The 24,265-nt window shown below is 46.5% G+C and overlaps 1 protein-coding gene and 1 pseudogene across 5 annotated transcripts in view; both read right to left on the minus strand.

The window, feature by feature from the left end:
• Positions 1 to 11,967, minus strand: part of BDH1 (3-hydroxybutyrate dehydrogenase 1) — a 44,308-nt gene extending 32,341 nt beyond the window's left edge. The window contains exon 1 of one of the 5 annotated variants that reach the window (XM_066240979.1): positions 11,946 to 11,967. The gene's annotated coding sequence lies outside the window, so the exon portion shown is untranslated. Of the gene's footprint in view, positions 1 to 4,414; positions 4,437 to 4,756; positions 5,134 to 9,573; positions 9,804 to 11,945 lie in introns of those variants that run through there. The other 4 variants (XM_066240976.1, XM_066240977.1, XM_066240975.1 and 1 more) reach the window with 4 other exon arrangements.
• Positions 1,514 to 3,100, minus strand: LOC136311691 (c-Myc-binding protein pseudogene; annotated as a pseudogene).
• Positions 11,968 to 24,265: the final 12,298 nt, after the last annotated feature.

Genomic DNA, 24,265 nt, shown 5'->3' on the forward strand with positions numbered 1-24,265 from the left:
GATGAACTCTCAAGGCTCCATTCCTGGCCTCTCTCACCACCATGCCAAGCTCTCATAGCACGAAATAGAATTAACATGCTGCCAACTCCCAAAGGTTTATCTCCAACCAGCCTTATCCTCTGAGCTCGACTTACATATCCAAATGCCCATCCAACATCTCCACTTAAATGTTGAATAGGTGTCTCAAATGTAACCTGTCCAAGCTGAGCTTGTGCTATGGCCCTGAGTACCTGCTCCTCTAGCCCTCTTCATCCTTGACTCCTGTCTTTCTCGCACACTCCACAGCTAAGCTGTCAGCAAATCCTGACTCGATGTTCAATATATACCTAGGATCCTCTGCTATTCTTTTATTTTCTTAAATAATTAGTGCTTTACCATTTACAAATCTTTCAACACACTCTATTCGACCCTCACAACAACCCTTGGAGATAGGTAGTGCAGATATTATTCTTCTCATTTAACAGATGAGAAAAATGAATTCCAGAGCAGTTAACTGATATGCCAAACGTTCTACAGTTAGTAAATAATTTGTGTTAGTATCAGTCTTCGGCTTAGATATTCAGCATCCAGCCTCCCATCACATGTTCCCTACCTAGTTCACAGGGATAATGAAGATAAAATGAATTCAAGCCTAAAAAAATACTTTGGGGGCAGAGGGAGCACTATATAATCATACCCACAAACTATAATTTCCCACAATAATTATGGCACATTCTCCCTTCTTATTCCAGCTTGCGCATGAACCCAGAATTTTATATTGCCTCTGCTCTGTGCCCAACCAAGAAACTAAATAAGCCAGAGTAAAGTGTGATCCTGTTTAGTTATATAAATGACAATCAGGGTAACTGCTACTGCTGCAAATAGAAAATCAACACAGAAATACCAATGTGCAAGTAGGGCCCATTGAAGCACAGAGCAAGCAAGGCAAGGTTATCAAAGAGGGCATGATTGCACAGAAGGAAAACGTGGTGTTAGAGTTCAGACTGTCACACAACAGTTATTTAATACAAAGAAGAGTTATTTGTTCCACGTTACATAAACAAGCAATGAGAACCCATGCAAAATATCTCATGACACACAAATCTCTCCAGCTGCCAATGTACTGAATTCAAGGGGTTCAGCACTTGGGCTGTTCTATTTAAGATCGAGACATTGTTGTTATTAGGTAGTTTTATTTATTTACAGCAAGTAGAGGAGACATGGAATTCATATCCAAAACTGTCTCCCAAAGGAATGATTAGCCATTGCTAATATACACATTTTGGTCGTTACACCTTGATTTCTTCTTTGTAGTTGGCTACATTTAGCCTGCTGGGTTCTTGTCAAGCTCATCCTTCTTACAGTTGGTCTGCAAAACACTGTGCTACATTTTAACATTTAGCAAGAATAGCATTTAGTAAGAATGGCCCACACCTTAAGACCCTAATACAAACAACAGTATCTTCATATTAAAGAAGTGCAAACTATTCAAGTCATATAAAACCATTTTTCAGGATCTTTCCAACTGAGAGTACTACTCAGCATGCTTCTCCTCCTGAAGTGACTCATAAAGAGCAAGCCTTTTCAGTTTTTTATTTTCTTCTACAATAGCTTATTTCTTTTGCATTTCTGCCTATTATAAGTGATGCACCTTTATTTCTATACTTTCTGGAGTAGCATCTAAGTGATGTTTTAAAGAATCCAAAGCACTCTTTGTTTACTCTGGTTCTCATATAAGGCTACCAATACCTTGGTCAGAGTGCCCAGCACCCTTGACTTCTCAAGTACCTCTGGATCTGCTCACCTTCGAGTCAGTGGCTTTATAATGAGCACTACTGACAGCACAGCTGTATCTGGTGTCGGAGACAGTGGCAGGCTCTGAGCAGCATGACCTTCTGCTATCATCTCTGTCTAAGCCTTCATCCTTTCTTGCCCAGATAATTGTAGCAGCCTCCCAACTAGGCTCCCTGCTTCCATCCTGTCCCACTTCAGACACTGCTCAACACTGCCTACATGATCCTGTGAAACACAAATCAGACCAAGTCAGGGCGGATGGGGGAATGGATGAAAAAGGTGCACAGGTTAAGAAAAATAAATTGGTAGTTACAAAATAGTCACGGGGGTGTAAAGCACAGTAAGGGAATATATTCAATAATATTGGGAAAAGTATGTATGATGCCAGGAGGGTATGAAGACAATGGAGAGCACTTTGTAAAGTATATGACTGTCTAACCACTATGCTGCATACCCGAAGCCAATATAAAAATAATATTGAAAGTAAACTGTAATTGAGAAATAAAAAATTTTAATGCCAAAAAAGGGTAAAATGTCAAAAAAAATAAATGTAAGGAGGGTGGAGGGAGGGAGGGGAGGGGAGGGGAGGGGAGGGGAGGGAGGGAAGGGAAGGGAAGGGAAGGGAAGGGAAGGGAAGAGAATAAATCAGACCATGTCACTCCTGCACCACATTCTTGCTTATAATAAAAGCCAAAATCAGCCCTGGCCGGTTGGCTCAGTGGTAGAGCGTCAGCCTGGCGTGCAGAAGTCCCGGGTTCGATTCCCGGCCAGGGCACACAGGAGAGGCGCCTATCTGCTTCTCCACCCCACCCCCTCTCCTTCCTCTCTGTCTCTCTCTTCCCCTCCCACAGCCGAGGCTCCGTTGGAGCAAGGATGGCCCAGGCGCTGGGGATGGCTCCTCAGCCTCTGCCCCAGGCGCTGGAGTGGCTCTAGTCGCAACAGAGCGATGCCCCGGAGGGGCAGAGCATCGCCCCCTGGTGGGAAGAGCGTCGCCCCTGGTGGGCGTGCCGGGTGGATCCCGGTCGGGCGCATGCGGGAGTCTGTTTGACTCTTTCCCCGTTTCCAGCTTCAGAAAAATACAGAAATAAATAAATAAATAAATAAATAAATAAATAAATAAATAAATAAGCCAAAATCACTATGACTATCTACAAGGCCCTCCTTGATCTAGGTCTCCATGACCTTTTCTGACCTCATCACTTCTGTTCACAGCACCTTGGTTACAGTGGCCTTCTTGCTATCCTTGAAACATGACAGGCAAGCTCCTGCTTCAGGCATTTTTCCCTCTACCTGGGACATTCTTCCCCTCCCGGTTCACAGGGCTCATCCTCTCATTTAGTCTTTTACTCAAATGTTTAACGATTCCTCCAAGATGCCTTTCCTGATCCCCTAAATTAGAAACTCAATCTCTCCCCAAATTTGCAATTCACTCCTTCTTTCTATGCCTCTGTAACAGCATGTCCCAGGGAGGGTAGCATTAGAGGAATTTCTGTTTACAGCCATTCACAGCCCCCATCTAACCACCAATCCCCACCTGGGCTGAGTGCTCCATAGATAGGACCCACGTGCTGTGTCATTGATTTCTGGCTCTAGCAAATATCTCCTCTGATGCCTGACAGGAAGAAGACGCTCTATAAAAGTGTATCCAGAGAGATTCTGAAAGCTACACACATTTCAAAGGTTAGCTACCTCTCCCGCCAGGGGTATATGCCCTGTGCCGGGAGGAGAATCTAACGCTGGGGTAGAAACTAAATTTGCTGCGTCATGAAGGATCACGGTAACAGGACGCTTGCAAGAGGCTCTCCACGATGAAACATGTGCCTCTGCACACCCCCCCCCCACCCCCCGCAGGGTTAGACGGTGACTCTGCATCACCTGACCATGTTCATTCAATTTTTGGCTGAAACGCTGGAAAATATCGCGCAGAGCTCCAGCACGCGCGCAGCGATAACCACGCCCCTGCAGCAACGCCAGCCAAGACGCGCACATCGCGTACCCCCAGCAATCTCAGGGCTCTCCATCCTGCACTGGGCAGAGCTGGCGACACCAGATATGCGCAAGCGCGGTCCCCGCACGCCGTGCAGCAGCCAATCTCCGGGCCGCCTTCCCTTCCCGCGGGCCGGAGGCGGGGCCGCGGGGGCTCGGCTAGTGCCGCGCTCCCATTGGCTGAAGCGGCACCGCCCCGACAAAGCTCCACTGTACTCGCGCACTTACGCCCCCTTGGCCTGCCACTAGGACCACCCTATCACCTCCATCTTTCCCCTGCAGTGCCTCCACCGTGCTCGGTCCTCCCGCCGGTCCTGCGGCCCTTCCCGCACTTCATTCAGCAACTGCTGGCTTGGCTGGTGCCCAAGGCAGCTGGACCGGCGGCCAGACCTCTGGCTAGCATCCTTCCGAGGGCGCAGCAGGAGGACTCCCTATGTCGGCGGGAACAGAGACTCCCGGAGGACACGGGAGGATGAGGAGGGATGCCGGGCAGAACAAAAGAAACACGGTGGAGAAGGGAGCCGTGCCCAGAGCTCAGAGTTGGGAGGCAGTGCTACAATGTGACCTTCCCAAGGCCGGTTCTTGCCCTTCTCGGGGCCTGAATCCCCTTCTGTATAATGCGGCAGGAAGGAAGACTGAGCCCCGAGGGTTTTACCTGGGAGTCTCGGGGCCTCTCGTTCAACCCGGGCCTCCCGCAGAGCACCTTATCCCGAATAATGCCAGGCGAGGCCTCCACAAGGCGGACAGAAGGCCTGGGCAGGGGGGAGCGGCTACGGAGGACCCTGTGAGGCTGCAAAGGGTCGGGTCGGGACTGGTCCGTCTTCCTACCTCACTCTGCCGCGGCCCTAGGGCCCGCCCTACAGGTATCGGTGCCCCTTTCCTGACCCGCAAACCCGCGACCCGGCTAAGGAGCCGCGCCAGGCCAAACCAAACCAAGCAGAGGGCGCCGGCGCAGCTCCCGCCGCCCCACGGCAGAGAGACAGACCCTTCCTCTTACCCCAAACAAAATGGGCAGGGAGCTCAGCTGGGCTTAATCCAGCGCTTCACAGGTACCGGTGCTCCGGATCGGCCGACCGTCCGGGGGCGCTGCGCCTTGACCCTCTCCGAGGCCCTCTACCGGCTCGCACTCGTGCACCCTCAGCCACCCGGATGCCGCGTTCCGGCTGCGCGGGCGGGTCCCGACTTCGGGCGTAGCCAGGCCAAGGAGTGCTCTCGCGCCACCTCCCTGGCGCTGGTCTGGCCTGGCCCTGCTCCAGCAGAGGGTTCCCCCCGTCGTTAAGCGCCCAGCTGCCGGTCCTCGTTAGGCGTCCCCTGCTGCCAGTCCATCTCGGCCCTAAGCCAGATCTCACCGCCGTCCCCCTCCTGGAACCCGCCGGGAAGGAGAAGGTGCTGCTTCAGGAAGTGAGGAAACCCTGGTGAGGAAGAGGCTCCTTCCCTGTCCTGTTTGCTGTCTTTGGGGCTCACAAGGGCTGGTTGGTTGATTGGTTGGTTGGTTTCTAAATTTGTCTTTTGATCAGATGAAATGTATTTAAAGATTCGCTCCAAAAGTTCTTTAAAAATAGTTAAATAGTACAGCTTCCTAGAGTTTTAACAGTACAACAAGTGTCAGAGGACAAGTCAGCACTAATCAGACTGCCCCACCCCGCCAAGTCTCCAGAATAAGAAACAGACTGAGGAGAATAGGAAATTATTGGGCAAATTATTGACAGAGCTATGTTTAGGTGAGGTTACAGAGAAGGACTAACTGGAAAGAGACCAGGCAAATGAAAATGGCGAGGGTGGGGTTGGAGTAACTGGCCTGGAGGGGCTTTAAAGAAACCTGTCAGTTCCATACCATGAGCTTCTTCAGGGCTGAGGCTCTGCCTTCCTTATCCCCAGCACCTGGCACACAGAACCGAGAGAACTGGGACCATCTTGGATGGAGGATGCACTTGGTTCTCTGTACCCATTTCACAGGCTCAGGCCAGAATACTGGCTTCAGTGCTGTGTTTTAAAAGTTACTCTATGTCACAGTCATAACAATGAATGGCTATTCTGAATCACCAGATTACTTTAGGGTTATGCATTGCTGGAAAAGCAGTTGATTAAAGAATTAATATTCCACCTAGGAAAACCATAGGTCCTGACTTTGGACTGAGAATTAAATGGAAAGACAGGAAAAGAACATTTGACCTACCTGTGATTATATCACACTCCTCCTGTGACTGATCTCATCTTCCCAGCCTTTTACTCCATACACTTGTAACCCAAGAGCACGCTGCCTCTGCCTCCGCTGCCCTGTTACCTTCTTGCCTCAGGGCCTCTCTGTCACTGCAGCCTGAGACTTCTACAAGAACTCACTGACATTCTGACATATGCAGTAACCTGTAAGTATACAGAACTAACACTTCATGGGACAACCTTAGACCAAGGCAGACAGGAGCTGGTGGAGAAATACTCTGTTCTTCTAGTCTTCCAGTGGGCAATTCCTATAGCTCCTAAAATGACAGAGCCCCAGTTGCCCATGGCAGTACCCAATTTGATCAACTTAATGCATGTTTGGATTGCCTTTCTCCTTTCCTCCTTGCCTGTTTGACTTCCCAGTCCTCCACTCCTGTTCCTTGGGATGCATTTTCGGAATAAACTACGTATTTCTACACGAGTCCTTGCTCAGGCTCTGTTTATGGGGACCCAGATTAAGCCATTAGGTACCCAGAAGGGGCATCTCAGTCCACCTTCCAGGTTTCATTCTCACCAGAGCTTTCCCAAGCCTCTAACAAGGACTTGATTTGTTCTGGTTGAGTATTTGCTCTTCTTTACCAGTCACCCTGCCCTCCAGAGTATCACTAATGAGTTCTCAGAGACGGGCAAGTTCCTTCAGAAGATCTCCCTGCCCAGAGAACTCCTTCTCTGTGTCAGCTCCTAACTGCATCCCAGCTCATGCCCTTCCTGAGTCCCAGCTCAAGCTAGTCATCGCCTCATCTCCCTAGGCCCCTGTCCTCCCTTGCTAGCTCTGGCCTTTCCCATCTCCGATTGCCCCTGGTCTTCTCTGCCCTCAGTGTTAAGCATTGAATGCCAGATGGTGCACTGAAATCCTGCGGAGAGCCAGCCACCTCAAAGCCCTTCAGGAGCCCACCCACGTGTGCAGCACTCTTCTGAGTTCTGCTTACGGATAGAGAATAATGACACAATCTGCTACCATCCCAAACACATAGGTCTTCTGTTTGTCTTGATGCAATTAAAATTTCTTTTAAGAAAAAAAAAATTTTTTTTTTTTTAGCAAGAAATCTCACCCTTAACCAGAATTCTAGAAGTATCAAATACCTTTTTAAATAACTGATGGTGAAGGGAACCAAAAGTCCAATGTATTACTCTAAAACAAAGCTGTGGCCCTGGCCGGTTGGCTCAGTGGTAGAGCGTCGACCTGGCATGCGGAAGTCCCGGGTTCGATTCCCGGCCAGGGCACACAGGAGAGGCGCCCATCTGCTTCTCCACCCCTCCCCCTCTCCTTCCTCTCTGTCTCTCTCTTCCCCTCCCGCAGCCGAGGCTCCATCGGAGCAAAAGATGGCCCGGGCACTGGGGATGGCTCCTTGGCCTCTGCCCCAGGCGCTAGAGTGGCTCTAGTCACGACAGAGCGACGCCCCGGATGGGCAGAGCATCGCCCCCTGGTGGGCGTGCCGGGTGGATCCCGGTTGGGTGCATGTGAGAGTCTGTCTGACTGCCTCCCTGTTTCCAGCTTCAGAAAAATACAAAAAAAAACAACAACAAAAAATAAGTAAATAAAAATAAAACAAAGCTGTGGTGCTCAGAATCTAGTGTGCCGAAAACAGTATGATCTTCACATGACTGTAATACTGAATTCTACCTGTGACTGAGAACTGGAGGCTCCATGTTTTCCCTGCAGGGAATGTGCAAGAAAGACAAGTGCTTGGACCTTAAGGGAAAGGAGGGGTGGTATGTGCCTCCCCATCCCCACCCCCATTCTGTCTCCTTTTTTTATTTTTATTTTTTACAGAGACAGAGAGTGAGTCAGAGAGAGGGATAGACAGGGACAGAGAGAGATGAGAAGCGTCAATCATTAGTTTTTCATTGCGCATTGCAACACCTTAGTTGTTCATTGATTGCTTTCTCATATGTGCCTTGACCACGGGCCTTCAGCAGACTGAGTAATCCCTTGCTGGAGCCAGCAACCTTGGGTTCAAGCTGGTGGGCTTTTTGCTCAAACCAGATGAGCCCACGCTCAAGCTGGCGACCTCGGGGGTCTCGAACCTGGGTCCTCTGCATCACAGTCTGACGCTCTATCCACTGCGCCACTGCCTGGTCAGGCCCCATTCTGTCTCTTGACTCTAATAGATTTAATTAAAACTTTTAAGCCACAGAGTTGGGGGTCATAAACTGGAAATTGAAGTAAAGTTCTTTTAAGGTAATCAGAATCTCTTAAGGGGGAGATTATATGGAGAAAAAAACAACTGTGTCCCCACAACTGTTCATCCCACCCCAAGCTACAGCAACCTAGAAAACTTCCTTCATTTGACATGGATTGCTCCCTATGTAGACCCCAGACATTGGGCTTTACTCTTGGAAGGCCATGGTAACCTAGTGCAGGTTTCTGTCTGCAGTGAGCCAACTTGGCAGTTAGTGACTGACTGCTGTGTACCAGACCCGAGGCCAGGTGCTTTGTTTGCCTTATTTCACTTCATCTCTGCAACAGTCCTGGAAGCAGCCCAAGATTATACCCATTTTTCAGCTGAGCAAGTTGAGGCTTAGAGAGGTTAAATAACGCCCACAGCAACACAGCTAGGAAGTGGCAGAGACAGATCCCACCAAAGTCTGTCTACTACAAAGACTTTTAAGCACACCACCAATTGTCCTGAAGTTCTTGCTTTGAATGACAAGGATAAAAATCCACATTTAGAAGGCTATTGGGAGTAAAGTTTTTTTTAACCAGTTAGGCTTTTTTTCTGTGAGTTATCTAACAGGAGCTGGAATTACTTGAAAATCACATGGAAACTTCTTTCAATGATGACAATACAGATGCCATGATCTAGTGCCCTCAATTAAGAAAAGTATAGATTCTAATTAATCATATAAACTTTGAGAGACAAAATATGGGACAAGATTCCTAACCCTTAAATATGATTTAATTTTCTGAACTTCAAATTCTATTTTTTCAAAGAATATGTAATGTTACCAAGATTCAAAACCATATGCTTGCCTGACCAGGTAGTGGAGCAGTGGATAGTGCATTGGACTGGGACGCAGAGGACCCAGGTTCGAGACCCCAAGGTTGCCAGCTTGAGCGCAGGCTCATCTGGTTTGAGCAAAAGCTCACCAGTTTGGACCCAAGGTCACTGGCTCGAGCAAGGGGTTACTTGGTCTGCTGAAGGCCTGCGGTCAAGGCACATATGAGAAAGCAATCAATGAACAACTAAGGTGTCGCAACGAAAAACTGATGATTGATGCTTCTCATTTCTTTCCATTCCTGTCTATTGGTCCCTGTCTATCCCTCTCTCTGACTCTTTCTCTGTCCTTGTAAAAACAAAACAAAACAAAAAAACCAGTCTCATAAAACCATATGCTTATTTACTATATTTTCAACATTTTTTCTAATCAATGTGTATTCTTTATACTTTATACTTATTCTACCACAAACAGAACCTACTTTTTCAAAAGGGAAATTGAATAGCAAAGCTGCAGTCTCTTCTTTCGGGTTGCTAACGTCTCTTTCCAAAGCCCTATTCTCTCCTCACCAACCCTATCTCCTCACACCAGGCTCTTCCCAAGACCTAAAGGTTTTCCACCTGCTGATAGTTCTCACCTTCCCTATCCTCTCACCTGTGGGCAGTAGCAAGGCTCCCTCAGCACAATGGGCAGGCAGAATCCTCTCCAGGCAAGTTACAAGCCAGATGCACCTAGAATCCTGTTAATTCTCCATTAATAGGGTGTAAAAAACACCCCAGGAGAACTCTTCCAGGCTTTATGTGTATTATTTCAATGCTTGTCTTTAAGTGAAAAAGAAAATTCTCGCACTCATAATAACCAAAGCCAACTGATGATACAATACAGCATTCAGAGCTCTGGATATTTGTGTGTTTGTCATTGAGACAAAGTTCAGCTTTGTAACTGTTTGTTTTAAGCTTAAAATGTCTGTGAGTTGGACCTTTCAACAAGCAGAGGGTCAAAGGTAGGTGCCATTACCTAGTGATACATAAGAAAAAAAATGATGCTAAAAAACAGCTCCTGCCAATTCCATCTTGAGCTCACTCTGCTCATTTATGTGTGGGCATAAATGAGCATAGGAAGTGGCCAGGACAGAATGAGTGTCCTGAACATGACCCAGAATCAGGACCTAAGGAAAATTTCAAGATGGCCACGTGACTTTGGATAGGCTCACTGCAAGACAGTGGGGCCAAAACATACCCCTTGAACATCACATTGGAGGTAAGGAGTATATCTGTAATACAGCTCCCTTAGGGTGTCTTTTAGTATGACCATGTGCTGACATTAAAGTCAGTGGAGCCTTGGCTGAGTAGCTCAGTTGGTGAGAGCATTGTCATGATATGCCAAGGTTGTGAGTTTTATCCCTGGTCAGGCCATATACAAGAATAAATCAATGAATGCGTAAATAAGTAGAACAAATTGATGTTTCTCTGTGTGTGTGTCCCTTCCTCTTTCTATTTCTCTCTCTGTTCCTTCTCTCTCTCTCTAGAATCAATAAATAAAAAATAAGTGAATACATAAATAAAGTCAATGGAAAACTATAACAATCAAATTCAGACAAGACTAATAATAACCTAGACTCTTCGTAAATGAAGGTTAAAGTCACCCCACCAGGTGAAAAGCCACAACCAACTGAAGGCAAAGGGAATATGGAATGTCCAGTGGAAAAAAGTAATTATAAATACCAGCTACAACCATGTGACCAGTTATAGGAAAAAGGACTATAATTGTCATGAGTATTTCTTCCTTAATTTGGGGTAGGATGGGGAGTGATGTCTTCGTTTTCTTTCTTATCCCCTAATCGTATCACATAAGCTGTTTTGACTTTACATCTCATAGTATTGTTAACTTTACATTATAGTGTAAGGTTTGGGTTCAGGGTGCCTTTAAATCCAGAGCCTCCTTTAAAACTCAAATTCCCCTCACCCAAATTCTCACCTGTCAGAACACTCTCATCCCCCACTTTGAGGTTGTAGTTAATTGGCTTGCTATTCTCTCACTTAATGGCTTCCTGGCCTTCACTTTGAAATGTAGCAAAAAGTTTATATTTGCAGAAATTTTAGGGAAAGCTTACATTGGGAAGGGACCTGAACACTAGGGGCGTTTAAATCACAATACAGTGGTTGTTTGTAAAAGCCTAGCCACAGGCCCAGAGACGCTATCTTCTGATAGATCAGCTGCCAGTACAAACCCGTGGGAGGAGGGGGGACTGGCTCGCTTGAAGTCCTGGCCTGGGACCTTTTGATCCAGTCTAGGACACTTTAGAGCAGGGGTAGTCAACCTTTTTATACCTACCGCCCACTGTGTTAGTAGTAAAATTTTCTAACCACCCACCGGTTCCACAGTAATGGTGATTTATAAAGTAGGGAAGTAACTTTATAAAATTTATAAAGCAGAGTTACAGCAAGTTAAAGCATATAATAATAATTACTTACCAAGTACTTTATGTCAGATTTTCGCTAAGTTTGGCAGAATAAATCTTTATAAAACAACTTACTATAGTTAAATCTATCTTCTTATTTATACTTTGGTTGCTCCCCTACCGCCCACCACGAAAGCTGGAACGCCCACTAGTGGGCGGTAGGGACCAGGTTGACTACCACTGCTTTAGACAGTTGAGCTGGGAGATAAACAATTTGGAGAAGCTGTGGCACCACTCCAATCCACATACGAAAAGATATTACCTTGTACCTATAGAGACAGCGACGTCAACTGCTTTTCCCAAGACCCCTGACTAACCTATAAAAACCCTACCCCAACCCTCCCCGGGGCCGACACAGCTTTGGTCTGTTTCAGCATGCTTGCACCCGGGTGCATTAAATAAAATTTCCTTTTGGACCATATCAGCCTTGTGTTTTCAGTTCGGCTCTCCCCAGTGCCCACCCATAGACCCGGGAAGGGGTTTAGCCTGTCAGCTATCTCATACAGGATAAGGCAGTACAGTTGGAGTCCCTCCAGCTCTGACCTAGTCAGGGGTTTATACCAACCTGCTAGTTGCCTAGAGAGGCTAAAAGGAGCTTTCCCTCTTCCCCACGGCCACCTTCCATTTGGGTACAAGGGGCTTAGCCTGTTAGCTCTCCCATACAGGATAAGGCAGTCCAGCTGGAGTCCCTCCAGATCTGACCTAGCCAGGTTTTTTTTGTTTTCTTTTTTTTACAGAGACAGAGAGTGAGTCAGAGAGAGGGATAGACAGACAGGAACAGAGAGAGATGAGAAGCATCAATCATTAGTTTTTCATTGCGTGTTGCAACACCTTAGTTGTTCATTGATTGCTTTCTCATATGTGCCTTGACCGTGGGCCTTCAGCAGACCGAGTTAACCCCTTGCTGGAACCAGTGACCTTGGGCTCAAGCTGGTGGGATTTTGCTCAAACCAGATGAGTCCACGCTCAAGCTGGCAACGTCGGGGTCTCGAACCTGGGTCCTCTGCATCCCAGTCCAACGCTCTATCCACTGCGCCACCGCCTGGTCAGAGGTTTATACTGACCTGCCAGTTGCCAAGGGAGACTGACAATAAATAGGCTTTCCCCCTCCCTAGTGGACACCCCTCCCCCCAGTTTCAACCTTTTACATAGTATTTAAATTATGGGATATCAAGGAAAAGAGAAAACATCACAAGGGCCTCCCTCCTCTTCTGTAGAAAGGCTTAGTGCATTTTCAGTTGTATACAGGATAGTTGTATCATGTTAGCTGGAATTATGACCTTATTATTGTCTAGATTTGTAGATTAAGTATGGTTAAGCTGATGTGTATGTTTTGACAAGGAGTGAACTGTGATGGTTAAGTTTATAAGTCAGCTTGGTTAGGCCACAGTGCTTAAATCAGAGGTCGGGAACCTATGGCTCGCGAGCCAGATGCGGCTCTTTTGATGGCTGCATCTGGCTCGCAGACAAATCTTTAATAAAAAATAATAATAACGTCAAAAATATAAAACATTCTCATGTATTACAATCCATTCATTTCCTACTGCTCATGTTCATGGTTGCAGGTGGCTGGAGCAAATCACAGCTGTCCTCTGGGACAACACTGTTGGGAGCCGAAATATAAACAGGGTGTTTTTATATCCAGGGGACAGGTGCTGGGCCTAACCACCCATCTCACCTGCCCAATTAATAAAGAGCTATACCTGATTATTGCTTATCCCACCCATGTTCTCCGGAAGAGGCTAGAAGCTAGTTTCTTATTGGTGTAAAGTTAGATCTAAATGGTATGATGAGGGTTGTCTTTGAATTGTCTTGGAAACAATTGAATTGCTAATTGACCATGTTTTTTCCCTGAATAAAGACGAATGAGCTTCCGGGGGCCGCCATTGCACCGGCTTAGGAGCAGTAGAGACTGTTTGCCTTGCGGTCCTCCCAAACCCATCTTTATGTATATATCTTTAATTCTCTATCATTTATTTAATTCCATACCTTTTCCCATTCGAGGATCCCGTAATAGACTTGTCGTGACTGGACCGTGACACAACACCAAATTTTTATTGGATAATGCATAACGTACACAGGTCGTTGTATGGCTCTCAAGGAATTACATTTTAAAATATGTGGCGTTCATGGCTCTCTCAGCCAAAAAAGGTTCCCGACCCCTGGCTGAAATATTCAGTCAAACCTTATTCTGAATACTTCTGTGAAAGTGTTTTTGAATGTGATTAACATTTAAATTGGTGGACTTTGAGTAAAGCAAATTACCTCCATAATGTGGATGGGCCTCATTTAACCAATTGAAGGCCTTAATAGAAAAAGACTGACCTCCTGAGAAGGAAAGGGGATTCTGCCTGCAGACCACTTTTGGACTTGAACTGCAACTCTCCTCTAGGTCTCTACCCTACCAGCCTGCAGATTTTGGGGGGTGTCTTTGTTTTTAAACTTCTTATTGATTTTATTTTATTTTTAGCGAGAGAGACAGAGAGAGGGACAGATAGGGACAGACAGACAAGAAGGGAGAGAGATGAGAAGCATCAATTCTTTGTTGCGGCACCTTAGTTGGTCATTGATTGCTTTCTCATATGTGCCTTGACTGGAGAGCTCCGGCCAAGCCAGTGACCTTTGGGCTCAGTCCAGCAACCGTGGGGTCATGTCTGAGGTCATGTCTGTGATCCGATGCTCAAGCCAGCGACCCTGTGCTTAAGCTGGTGAGCCTGTGCTGAAGCCAGTGACCTTGGGGTTTCGAACCTGGGTCCTGTGCATCCCAGGCCGATGCTCTATCCACTGCTCCACCGCCTGGTCAGGCTGTATTTATTGATGTTAGAGAAAGAAAGTGAGAGACAGAAACAATGATATGTTTCTGTATATGCCTTTAACAGGAATCAAACCTGCAGCATTCCTGCTTCAGGATGATACTAATTAACCAAGCTATCTGGCCAGTGCTCGACTGCAGATTTTGTGTTTGCAAAGCCTCTACAATCATGTCAGCTAATTCCTTAAAATCTCTTCCTCTCTTTCTCTCCCTTTTCCTTTTCCTCTCTCCCTCTCTTACTCTTCTTTCCTTCACATTCTGCTCCTAGCACAACCTTGACAACACACCCACCCAGTGTGGTCTGCTACCCTGATTAGACCCTGAAACAACATTGAAATAGATTCTTCTGCTCTGAAATTAGTTTATCTTTCTGTCTAGGAGGGCAGGACCCAACAGCAGGAGGAAGGGCCCTTACTCAGGGACCTAGACCACAGGTTGGAGGCAGGAGCATTAAACCCAGGCCAGGCTGGGACATGGCAAGGCTTGCTTTTCACTCTCTGCATCCCTAAGGTAATGTGGCCACTGCCCTCCAGGTGCTCACAGCTCAGGGACAGGGATAGACTCCAGTGCAGCTTATTCCACTCCAGGGTAGGGGGGCCAGACGATGTAACAAGCAAAGCCATGGGGCTCTGGGAGGGTTGAAGAGGGAGATATTCCTTCAGGTTGGGGCTAAAGAGCTTCACGGAGGAGGTGACTAAATTGGATCTCAGATTTAATGATAGACAGGTTATTTTCCTCCAAAGTTTTACTTTGAAAAAGTTTAAACTTACAGAAAAGATGAAAAAAGAGTATAATTGATACTCACTCATCCATAATCTAGATGCATGTATTGTTAGCAGTTTGTCACGTTTGTTTTTTCTCTATATTCATACACATACATATATATACACTTGCTGAGTATTTGAAAGTATATTGCAGACATCATGACACATCACTCCCAAATATTTCAGCAAGTATCTCAAAAGAAAAAGGTAATTCTTCTACATAACTATAATATTGTTACATTCAAGAAATTTAACTGCCTGACTGGTGGTGGCACAGTGGATAGAGCATCAACATGGAATGCTTAGGTCCCAGGTTCAAGACCCCAAAGTCACTGGCTTGAATGTGGGATCATCAACATGATTCTATGGTTGCTGGCTTAAACCCAAAGATGGTTGGTTTGAAGCCCAAGGTCTCTGGCTTGATCAAGGGGTAACTAGTTCAGCTTGAGCCCTCTGGTCAAGGAGCATATGAGAAGCAATTGTTAAACAACTAAGGTGCCACAACTGTGAGCTGATACTTCTTATCTTTCTCCCTTCCTGTCTGTGTGTATATGTGTGTGTCTCTCATGTGCATGCTTAAAAAAAAAGAAATTGAATGCTGATAACAATAATATGATGTAATTGATCTACATTCAAATTTCTTCAATTGTCCAAAGAGCTTTATAGTTGTCTAGTTTTTTCCTCTAAATCAATATTCCATTCAAGGGGCCCTGGATGGTTGGTTCAGTAGTTCATTAGCCAGGCATGTGGAAGTCCTGGGTTCAATTCCTGGTCAGGCCACACAGGAGAAGTAACCATCTGCTTCTCCATCCCTCTCTCTCCCCTTCTCTCTCTCTTGCTCACTCTCTCTTCCCATCCCACAGAAATGGCTTGATTGGTTCAAGGAAGTTGGCCCAGGTGCTGAGGATGGCTGCATGGCCTTGCCTCAGGCACTAAAATAGCTCAGTTGCTGAGTAACAGAGCAGTAGCCCCAGATGGACAGAGCATTGCCTGGTAGGGGGCTTGCCAAGTGGATCCTAGTTGGGGAGCATGCAGGAATCTGTCTCTCTGCCCCCCCCCACCTCTCACTTAATAATAATAATTAAAAGAAAGATTCCAGTTAAGGATCATGACCTGCATTTACAGTGGTACCTTGAGATATGAATTTAATTCGTTCTGTAACCAAGCTCATAAGTCAGTCAACTTGTATATCAAACTGCCGATACTGGACCTGTGCTCCAACACACCAACTAGTGGCAGCTTCCTGAATCACGACTTGCATCTAGGAATTTCACTTGGATCTCAAACAAAAATATGAACCGAGTCGCAGCTTGTATCTTAAAAAAATTCGTATGTTGATTTGTTCGTATCTCAAGGTACCACTGTATTTATTATGTCTCTTTAATTCCTTTTAATCTAGAACAGTGGCCTATCCTTGGGGTGGAGGGATTGATTTTCATTACAATGAAAATTTGATGAGTTCAGGCTAGTTGTTTTGTACAATGTTTGAAACTGGATATGTCTGATTGTTTCTTCATGATTAGATCCAGGTTATACATTTTTGGCGGGAATACTATATAGGTAATGTTTAGGTAGAATTTGGATAGGCTGAGATGAGGAAGGTACATCAGTGTAACACAAGAGATCCAGACCTGGAAAATTGATCTGGTATTGTTGCAAAAATCAAAGAAACCACCAGGAGGCCCAAACTGAGCAGACATAGCCTTTGTTACTTATATATTAATATATACACGGGCACACCAGTGGCAGCAGGTAGGTGAAATCTCTTCATCCCGCTGAGGAGAGTTACGGTTTAAATAGCTAAGCCCTGAGCAATTACTCAAGCAAAACTCTTTGGGCCCTGGCCAGTTAGCTCAGCGGTAGAGCGTCGGCCTGGTGTGCGGGGGACCCGGATTCGATTCCCGGCCAGGGCACACAGGAGAAGCGCCCATTTGCTTCTCCACTCCCCCCTCCTTCCTCTCTGTCTCTCTCTTCCCCTCCCGCCGCAGCCAAGGCTCCATTGGAGCAAAGATGGCCCGGGCGCTGGGGATGGCTCCTTGGCCTCTGCCCCAGGCGCTACAGTGGCTCTGGTCGAGGCAGAGCGACGCCCCGGAGGGGCAGAGCATCGCCCCCTGGTGGGCAGAGCATCGCCCCCTGGTGGGCAGAGCGTCGCCCCTGGGGGGCGTGCTGGGTGGATCCCGGTCGGGCGCATGCGGGAGTCTGTCTGACTGTCTCTCCCTGTTTCCAGCTTCAGAAAAAAAAAAAAAGACAAAAGAAGAAAAAAAAACAACTCTTTGTCTGTGGGCAAACAAGTAGGTGAGCAGGGGATGGGTGGATGAGTACGCATCCGCATCATTTTGTGTCCCTCCTTGATACATATTTGGTAAATCAGTTCTGTTGTTCTTAGTAAAACCTTAGTTACTGTTTCACAGTCCTCTGTCTCACGGCCCACAGTCAGGATCCATGACCATGGTGCCATGTGGCTGGGGAGGGTGAAGGGCCAGGTCCATCATCGACCCTCCAACCAGACATAGAGAACAGCAAAGGTCCTAGCCCTTAGGAGTGAAAAAGCCCAGCGTGTTTGGAAATAGCTGTGGCCCCAGGGAGCTTTACTGTGGCCTGCAGTCTGTGGGCAGGGGGCTGGCAAAAGAGTAAGTGTAGGGAGAAAGCTAAATAGCAGGAGACAGGTATAGGACCCGTGGCTGCTGCTGTCGTCACCATGCAGGTTCTCATTGAATTAGTACAGATGGTAAAGAAACAGTGGAGCCAAAACATGGTGAGCCATTCCTTTATTAAAGTCTCGAACCAGCCAACAAGCAAACAGGCAGGGAAAACACTTCCCTTTTATTCAGAGCTCCCAAAACCCTGAAGCATTCTCCAGTTCCACAACCAGGAGAATCTTCTCTGGTTCCTCCTAGAATGAAAGGCACACCAGTCTCAGAGGAGCTCACAAAGCCCTCAGCTCTGGTTCCCCATCTGCACTCTTTCTCTCTCTCTGCAAAACTGGCTTCTTCTTCAGCACTCTGTATTCTCTCCACTCTCCCTGCAAAACTGGCTGTACCCACAAAGACCCCTCCTCCAGCAAACATTAGCAAAACAACGGCCCTTCCCAAGAAGGAATGCAATCTGCAATTTTCAATCAACTGTCCTGCTCTGAGGGCAAGCACACACATGTGGCTGCCCAGCACCATTTTTTAACAATAAAAGTGAGCAAACTCAAAAAATACAAATTTTATAAACTCATTTGCCCAATAACAGGAATGACCAGAAAGTTTGGTCCATATTTATTGACCTTTGTTCAGAGGTCCCTGGGGAATCACAACATCTGGAGGCATACTAGCTTTTCATAAAATCATAAATCTCAGGTTTCATTTCTTTTTTTTTTTTTTTTTTTTTTTTTTTGCATTTTTCTGAAGCTGGAAACAGGGAGAGACAGTCAGACAGACTCCCGCATGCGCCCGACCGGGATCCACCCGGCACGCCCACCAGGGGCGACGCTCTGTCCACCAGGGGGCGATGCTCTGCCCATCCTGGGCGTCGCCATGTTGCGACCCTCCTGGGTGTCGCCATGTTGCGACCAGAGCCACTCTAGCGCCTGGGGCAGAGGCCACAGAGCCATCCCCAGTGCCCGGGCCATCTTTGCTCCAATGGAGCCTCGGCTGCGGGAGGGGAAGAGAGAGACAGAGAGGAAAGCGCGGCGGAGGGGTGGAGAAGCAAATGGGCGCTTCTCCTATGTGCCCTGGCCGGGAATCGAACCCGGGTCCTCCGCACGCTAGGCCGACGCTCTACCGCTGAGCCAACCGGCCAGGGCAGGTTTCATTTCTTTAGCCCTGCCAGTAAGTCTCGTTTCAGGACTCGCGGCAGATGACCAACCGCAAAGGAATGTCTGACGTCACAAGCCGAGAAGTCCTGGATGATTGAAAACTGCTAGAAGTTAAACATACTCAAACTCCCATAAAAGACCATCTTTTGTCCAGCAGCCAATTGGAGGATGCCCCACAGCCCTTCCTACTCCCCCTCCCCCAAATCCCCCAAACCCTTAAAGCCCGGTCCCAGGCTGTGCCTGGCACCACTCTCCCTTACGAATGAGCCCAGCAGGGTTCCTTTCTTCCTTTCAATAAAGCCTGTTACACTGGTCTTTTTGGACTCAAATGAATTCTAATAAAAGAGCCTCAAAGGCCAAAAAGAACCTCTGTGGATGAAGAAAAAAAGAAAGACAGGACCACAGACTAAACCTGACAAGCTCAGGTGAACCCTGCATGGTGGCATCATAAACTCAGAGACCTAAAGTAATCACACAGGATGGCCTGAAATTAAAACTTTTTAATTAAAAGCAGTTCATGATAGGTAGTAAGGTGACTGTAAAGCCAGTAGCCACGGCCACCATCACAACTGCCTGGCCCATGCAGGTTCACATTTGATTCAGACAGACAGTAATGAAACAACGGAGCCAAGAACTGGTGGGCCATTACCTTTAATCCTAGCTCACACCCAGCAGGCGAGAAATATACACACTGGGAAAACACTTCTCTTTCCATTCAGGGCTCCCAAAGCCACTGACTCATCCAAGAGTTTCCTAGAATCAAAGGCTTCTACCTCACCAGCCTTATTCACCTCTGTTCCCCATCTCCTTCTCTCTGTACAAACGCTGCACAAACTGGCTTCTTTCTTCTTCAGCACTCCTCCATCTTGGCTACCTCTCTTTGCAATGCTAGTTTCAGGAACCAAGAGCGAGCAAGCCCCCATTCTGCCCCCATTTTATAGTGTAGAAATTAAAGCCTTTAAGCCAATATACAAATAAGGAAGTCTCTAATACAAAGTCACTTATCTGAGGCATAAACGGGATTCCTCATAAGAGTGCACCACCCCACATCATGCAACAGTCAAGGGTGTGGGGAAAAGCTTACTTTTGAAAAGATCTTAGTATTAAAAGGGCAGGAAAGGCTTAGTCTTAAAACTAAGCCTTAGGCTATAATGACTTTGCTGGCTTACAGCCTGTCTCCCACACTCAATGCAAACTGTAAGCGAGCAAACATATATATCATATTTACAAACTTATTTGACTGACACCTCACTTCCAGCCTGCTTGCCCCAACCTCTGTGGTGGCTCTTGCAGAGGGGGAGGGATGGGGGCAGGAAGAAGCGGGCCACCAGATACTGGCTGTCAGAAATGCCCTCCAGGGACCTCCAGCTGGAGACCTTGGGACATGCCCAAAGGCAGATCACTTCAGAAGGCCCTGATTCAGTGTAATGCCAGTAGCCACGGCCACCATCACAGCCGTCTGGCCCATACAGGTTCGCATTTGATTTGGACAGATGGTAATGAAACAATAGAGCCAAGAACTGGTGGGCCATTACCTTTAATCCTAGCTCACACCCAGCAGGCGAGAAATATACACAGTGGGAAAACACTTCCCTTTCCATTCAGGGCTCCCAAAGTCACTGACTCATCCGAGTATTCCTAGAATCAAAGGCCCCACCAGCCTTATTCACCTCTGTTCCCCATCTCCTTTTCTCTGCACAAACTGGCTTCTCCTTCAGCACTACGCCATCTTGGCTGCCTCTCCTCTGCAATGCTGGTGGCAGGATCTGAGATAGAGAGAGCCCCCGGTCTGCCTTATTTTATAGTGTAGAAATTAAAGCCTTTAAGCCAATATATAAATAAGGAAGTCTCTGATACAAAGCCATTTATCTGAGGTATAAATGGAATTCTTTATAAGAGTGTACCATCTGACATCATGCAACAGTCAAGGGTGTGGGGAAACACTTAGTTTTGAGAAGATCTTAGTATTAGAAGGATATTGAAAAGATCTTAGTATTAAAAGGGTGGGAAAGGCTTAGTCTTAAAACTAAGCCTTAGGCTATGAGGACCTTGCCAGCTTACAGCCTGTCTCCCACACCCAATGTAAACTGTAAGCGAGCAAACATATATCATATTTACAAACTTATTTGGCCAACACTCAGGATGGGGATGTATTACCGGAACAAACTGGATTCATGATGTCTGTCACCTTTTTTTGTTTTTGCCAATCCCACGAGACAGCAACTGAATAGGTATAAGAGCATCTTTTTTTTTTTTTTTTTCCTGAAGCTGGAAACGGGGAGAGACAGTCAGACAGACTCCCACATGCGCCCGACTAGGATCCACCCGGCATGCCCACCAGGGGCGATGCTCTGCCCCTCCGGGGCATCGCTCTGCCGCGACCAGAGCCACTCTAGCGCCTGGGGCAGAGGCCAAGGAGCCATCCCCAGTGCCCGGTCATCTTTGCTCCAATGGAGCCTTGGCTGTGGGAGGGGAAGAGAGAGACAGAGAGGAAGGAGGGGTGGGGGGTGGAGAAACAAATGGGCACTTCTCCTGTGTGCCCTGGCCGGGAATCGAACCCGGGTCCCCCGCACGCCAGGCCGACGCTCTACCGCTGAGCCAACCGGCCAGGGCCTATAAGAGCATCTTTAATTCAAATTGCAGCATCTTGAGAAGGCAGGGGACTCCTGTCCAAAAGAACTGCCTTAACACTCTTCTGGTGCTGGTAGTTTTTACACCATTCAGGGACTGTTAGTAATGGTGTAAGGAGCAAAAAAAAAGGTCTGTGCTGTCATGTAATAATGTGCCGGAGGTGGTGGTTCAGTTGCAGGAATGTTTCCTTTGCAAGTTCTTCTATCTAACACCAATTATCACGGCCCTCTCTGGTGTCCTTGGTAAATCTTCAGGACAGCTGGGATCAGGGGTCCCCAGAACAGTTGGAACCTGGTGCTTCTGGAGCCATCTGCTTCTGGGACTTGTCTGAGAAAAGACTCTGTTTTTTTAGGATACAAAGTAAAGATTTAAGATTGATGAACTAGCCTGACCTGTGGTGGTGCAGTGGATAAAGCGTCAACCTGGAAACGCTGAGGTTGCCAGTTCAAAACCCTGGGCTTGCCTGGTCAAGGCACATATGGGAGTTGATGCTTCCTGCTCCTCCCCCCCCCCTCCCTTCTCTATAATAAATAAATAAAATCTTTAAAAAAAATGAAAAAAAAAAAGATTGGTGAACTAAGTTTCTAATTTATAGGCGGTAACTTTTCACAGTAAATCCTGTGGCTAGGCTTTTACAAACAACTATTGTGATTTAAACTTGCTTAATTGCCCTGGCCGGTTGGCTCAGTGGTAGAGCGTCGACCTGGCGTGCGGAAGTCCTGAGTTCGATTCCCAGCCAGGGCACACAGGAGAAGCGCCCATCTGCTTCTCCACCCCTCCCCCTCTCCTTCCTCTCTGTCTCTTCCCCTCCCGCAGCGGAGGCTCAGCCAAGGCTCCACTGGAGCAAAGATGGCCCAGGCGCTGGGGATGGCTCCTTGACCTCTGCCCCAGGCGCTAGAGTGGCTCTGGTGGGGGGGGGGGCAGAGCGACGCCCCGGATGGGCGGAGCATCGCCCCGTGGTGGGTGTGCCGGGTGGATTCCAGTGGGGCGCATGCAGGAGTCTATCTCTCCCCGTTTCTAGCTTCGGAAAAATACAAAAAAAAACTAAAATAAAGAAAAAATAATAATAAACTTGCTTAATTGTCAGGTCTCTCCCCACTGTAAGCTTTCCTCCAACATTTCTACAAAGGTAAACTTTTCTCTACATTTCAAAGTAAAAGCCAGGGAGCCATAAATTAATTAAAATAAGGCTTTGGAAAATACTTCTAAAATCTAGGGATGAGCCCTGGCTGGATAGCTCGGTTGGTTAGAGCATCATCCTGAAGTGCAGAGGTTGCTGGTTCCATCCGCGGTCAGGGCACATACAGGAACAGCTTGATGTTCCTGTGTCTCCCCACCCCCACTTCCTCTCTCGCTGAAATCAATAAATAAAAATTAAAAAGAAAAAAAAACTAAAATCTAGGGATGAGCAAATTTGTGTACTACAAAGGTGTAGATATTTATTAACTTAATAAAATAACCATATAAACATGCATCATTTTGTTCTCAGTGCTCAATGGCATTTAAAGCAGTTGCAATCTCAGTCCTTAGAGGGCGTTTAGAACCTTGCTTTCCTGACTATTGCTTTACCTCTCAGGTCCATTGGATACCTCAAGCTAAGTTTTAAGGGTCTTTGAGACCCATGCCAAATGACTGTTCTGAGAAAGCAATGACCTTAATGATTCAATCAGCTCATGATGGGTTCATGGTAGCAGAGACAGCTGGTAGGCAATTTAAACGTTGGCAGCTCCTTCTGTAAGACATACCTGTGTTCCCTACCACCACCTAGCCACCTGGCCTCTGAACCACAGAGCCTATAGCACTTACTGCTTAGAGTTCATTGAGCTTCTTGGGTCTGTGAGTTTACAGTTTTTATCAAATTTGGAGAAATTTTGGCCATTATTTCTTTAATTATTTTCTTCTGCTTTTTCTCTGAAGCTGAATTCAGACTGGCTCAGGAGGCAAGATATGTCCAAGATTTGCTGGGAATAAAAGCATAAATAGTTTTTTTAAGGGATCTAAGAGTAATATAGGTTTTAGAAAAACATATAAATAGCATGTAAACAGCAGCCATTAAAAATGAGAGAGAGCCTGACCAGTGGTGGTGCAGTGGATAGAGCATCAACCTGGGATACAGGAGACCCAGATTTGAAATCCTGAAGCCACTGGCTTGAGTGCAGGCTCATTAACATGATCCCATGGTCACTGGCTTGAGCCCAAAGGTCACTGGCTTGAAGCCCAGGGTCACTGGCTTGGCTTGAGCTGTCTGGTAAAGGCACATATGAGAAACAATCAATAAACAACTAAAGTGACACAACTACGAGCAGATGCTCCTCATCTCTCTTCCTCCTATCTCTTCTATCTTTTTCTCTCGCTAAAGGAAAAAGAGAGAGAGAGAAAGAACAAAATAGAGAGAGAAAGAAGAATGATGGATAAATTTGAAAACAGAAAATATTGAAACACTTACATGGCAAAAAAAAATTACCCTCAATAAAATAAAAACCCAAATGACATAAAAGAGAAGAAAACATATGTCACACATGTGATAGAGCTAATTATAATAGACACAAAATTCATAAATAAATCAGATAAAGATTTAAAAAATGAACAAAGGCTATAAAAAGGTAATACACAAGAAAAGTAAATGGTTAAGAAACATAAGTAAATTTGCCCAACATTACCAATTTTAATGACATGCCCATCACAGTTACATATCCCATTTTTTTTAATAATTTTATTTTTTTAATGGGGTGACATCAATAAATCAGGATACATATATTCAAAGATAACAAGTCCAGGTTATCTTGTCGTTCAATTATGTTGCATACCCATCACCCAAAGTCAGATTGTCCTCTGTCACCTTCTATCTTGTTTTCTTTGTGCCCCTCCCCCTCCCC

This window comes from Saccopteryx bilineata, chromosome 8, assembly GCF_036850765.1.
Source record: "Saccopteryx bilineata isolate mSacBil1 chromosome 8, mSacBil1_pri_phased_curated, whole genome shotgun sequence".
In the NCBI taxonomy this organism is placed as follows: Eukaryota; Metazoa; Chordata; class Mammalia; order Chiroptera; family Emballonuridae; genus Saccopteryx; species Saccopteryx bilineata.